This window comes from Tamandua tetradactyla, chromosome 4 (assembly GCF_023851605.1).
Source record: "Tamandua tetradactyla isolate mTamTet1 chromosome 4, mTamTet1.pri, whole genome shotgun sequence".
NCBI classification, from domain to species: domain Eukaryota; kingdom Metazoa; phylum Chordata; class Mammalia; order Pilosa; family Myrmecophagidae; genus Tamandua; species Tamandua tetradactyla.
Genome location: NC_135330.1, coordinates 92200501 through 92204466, shown reverse-complemented (window position 1 = coordinate 92204466; position 3966 = coordinate 92200501). Strand labels below are relative to the sequence as shown.

At 31.0% G+C, this 3966-nt stretch overlaps 1 pseudogene; it reads right to left on the bottom strand.

Annotated features, from left to right (window-relative positions):
- Window positions 1-901: 901 nt before the first annotated feature.
- Window positions 902-1853, bottom strand: LOC143679170 (olfactory receptor 5AL1-like; annotated as a pseudogene).
- Between the last annotated feature and the right edge of the window lie 2113 nt (window positions 1854-3966).

Below are 3966 nucleotides of genomic sequence, written 5' to 3'. Positions count from 1 at the left end.
ATTTGTTATTTTAACTTTTTATTTCAACATAATTCCAGATTTTAGAAAAGATGCCAACATTTTACAAAGAATATCTGTAAAGTTTTCACCCTAATTCCCTAGATGTTAACATTTGATCACATTATATTTTCCTGAATATTCAAGAATAAGTTGAAAACATATCTCTTTACTTCATTTATAATAGTACTTACTAAAAACAAGTATATTCTGTTAAATGATCACTGTGCTGTTATCAAAAACAGCAAGCTAACATGGATTGTTATTATTTTAGAATCTACAAACCTTATTCTGATTTGAAGGGCATGCACAGCTCATTTGTTAACATTTGAGTTGCTTTAATTTTTCAAGCTGTGTGGGTGTCAGTGTACCTGTTATGTCATCAGAACCAACAATTTTTTTCAGGTTGAGAAGGATTTGAAAGACTAGTGTCTGTGAATATTTTGTAGACAACATTAACAACTTGACATTACTTTAGAAATTTAAAATGAAAGTGTTTTTTACTAATGTAAGTAGTATTCACTTCAAAATACATCTAAAAATGATTTTTAAAAATCTATGAAGCAAAATTTGAACTACTGTTTGCAACTTTATGTGTTCCTTTCTCATGTCTTTTACTATCACCAGGAATGAGGATCACAATAAAAAAATAAATCAGAAAATTACTGCAATTTGTGTGACCATATCAACTTTTAAAATATTAAAAATTTCATTTTTCTTTTTACTTTCAGTGTGTTAATGAAGAAAACTTCATTTTTTTAAAATATGGGCATCTGGGAAATGAACCCAGGTTTCCAACACAGCAGGTCAGAATTCTGCCACTGAGTCACCAGTGCACTACCCCAAAATTTAATTTTTAAGTGCTGCTTCTCTACTTAGAGTCTTTCAATTAAACCATAAGTAATTATTTTATAGTAGAACACAACTTTTCCATAATTCTCTTCATAGCGTTTTTCACTTCCTAGTTCCTCAAACTGTAAATTAAAGGATTTAGCATGGAACTTACCACAATAATAGAAAACAGAAGCTATCTTGTCAGTACACAGAGAATGGCTTGTTTTGGGCTACATATACATGAAGATAATTGTACCATAAAATATAGTGATGGAAGTCAGGTGTGAGGCTTAAGTAGAAAAGGCTTTTTGTTTGCCCTCAGCAGATTTAATCCTAAGAATGGTAAATAAAATAAATACGTAGGATATGAGGACAATTAAAAGAGAGAAAAGAGTATTGAAACCAGCAAGTATGAACAATATCAGTTCTTTAATATCTTTGTAATGGGTTTTATGACAAGCCAGACAAACCAAAGGAACATCATCACAATAGAAATGGCTTATTGTATTTGAGTCACAGAAAGACAAGTGGAAGGTAAGAATTGCGTGTAGGAGTCCCACAGAAAATCCATAGGAATAAGTATTAACTACCATTTGAATACAAATTCTTTTTATCATGACAATGGTATAGAGTAAAGGTTTTCAGATGGCCACATACCTATCATAAGCCATGACTGAGAGCATATACACTTCACATACCACAAACATGATAAAGCAAAACAACTCTATGGCACAAGCAGCTATGGATATTCTTTTAATTTCCTGGAGGAAGTTCATCATTGTGTTTGGGGTGACAGAGGAGCTACAGCAAAAATCAACAAAAAACAGATGACTGAGGAAAAAATACATAGGTGTGTGAAGCTGATGACTGATTTGTATTAGCATAGTTAACCCAAGATTACCCATGGCACTAATTAAGTCGATTACAAGAAAGGCTCCAAAAATAAGGGCTTGAAATTCCACACTGTCTGTGAGTCCCAAAAGGATAAATTCAGTCACTTCTGAATTATTGCCTTTGGCCATGAAATCAGTGCTGAAATACACTATACCATTATCTCTAGAACATCCATTCTGGATAATCTTGGCTTCTCAAATTAAGGAGTTGACTCACCCTTATTTTGTGGTGACCATACTGGAAAGAATATTTTAAGGAATCTCATGGGCCATCCTTACATTTCAGTTCTACCTGCTTTTGGCTGGAAGATATTTGCTTCAGGTAGAAATTCTAAGATGCTGAATCTTCCAGGGTATTTTTAAAGAAGATAAAAGATACCTGAATTAAAACATGAAATTTCACATATAGAATGAAAACTCATTATTAAATAGGTATAGCAGGATAAATATTTTAATGACTCAAGGAAAATACTTCAATGAAACAAAACATGTTTCAGATCAATATATTAACATGAAATAACTAGACATTTCAATACATCTCAGAATCCCAACAGTCTTCACTCTTTTTAAACATTTCTCTCAGTGTACTAGACAGTGTAATGAAAAGAAGGGGGTAAAATATCATTATTTATAAATCTGTGATATTGCACCTGAGCAATAAGTCAAGTAGAAAATATTAATAGATTTTTAAAGATTGTTGTAAAGTGTTCAGCTACAAAGTTATATGATGAAATTTATAGCATAATAAAAATGTACCTTAAATTTTTTAATTAAAATATATTCTTTAAAGAATTCACTCAAAATTGTAAGTGAACATTTTTAAATGTTAGGTTTAATTTAACATATATTTTTTTAAAGAATTCACTCAAAATTGTAAGTGAACATATTTAAATGTTAGGTTTAATTTATGGCTGAAGTAGCAATAGCTTGGTCTTATATTTTCATATTCTTTAAGTTTAAATTGAATAAATTCATAGACTCCCCTTATTTAGTACTGGAATGATATTTTGAAAAGGAGGAAATGCTCCACAAATTAATTCAAATATTTAATGTATTACAATACATAATAGAATACAATACATAATAGAATAATCCCAAATTATTCTATTAGGGTACATATTCAAGGGCAGTCAGGATATTTCTTAAAATAAAGCATAATGAAGCATTACCTATCCTTACAAACAGTAAAATATAAACTAGAGTGTATGTAAGAAGATAGGGTCAGTGGTGTGCCAATAAACATTTATGAAGTGACTTTCTGAAAACAGAAAAAAACTTCTGGTATATATAAGATTCTACAAAGTTTCAGTGCAGTAAGGTAACTTTCCAGAAACCTATAACCTCCAGATGGGGTTATTGACAGCCCCTTCCAACACCAAAAAGTTAAAATGGGCATAGCCTAGATTTCCCTAGAGAGTAAGAGGAAGATCAAAGGTGATGGTGGAGTTTTATACAGAGGAGGGAGGTTTAACAAATGAGTATGATTGCTGAATCATTATATTGACATTTCTTTTGGTTTCCAGTATCTTAGAGCAGTTCAAAATAAAAACCTAGAATTTTGGAATTGCAACCCATACCAAACTCTGAAATCTGTTCTACAACTAATTGTTGTACTCTGCTTTGAAATTTATTTTTTTTGTGTATATGCCATTTTCCATAAAAAAAGAAAAAAAGAATTGTATTTGCTGCATGCTGATTTGAAGATTGATTTCAAGATTTTTTTTTGGTAATTTAAATATGTAAAGTATGTAGGAAGTGTTTTTGTTAAGGAAAAAGAGGGTACTTTTCCCCTTAATGTAAAATGACTAATTGCTGCAGAAAGAGAAACAAGAATGGTAAGGACGAAGTGGATGGATATAGAAAGTTATAGAAGTCTTGTTTTAAGTGAATTTTATTGGTTGTGTTTAAAGTTCACTAAGATTTTATAGTTTTATAAGATTTGTAAACGTTTTCTTAGATATATCTTCATGGAAAAAAACTTCTTGGTTTTCACTCTGTTGAAATGACAGTGTTTTGTTGGATTATTTGCTTGCTCTTGGTGAGAAGCTATAAAAGGTTTTTAACTATCTGAAGAAAAAAAACATATTGGTAGAGCCCCTTAAGGGGCTTAAGAAAAGAAAAGTGTATGGAACAATTAACTTTCCCATCTGTGAAACCCCAGCTACTCTGTCAAATATTGGTGATTCCCAAGAAATTAGGCCAAGACCTTGATTTTGAGACTTGCACTTGCAAAATTTATTTC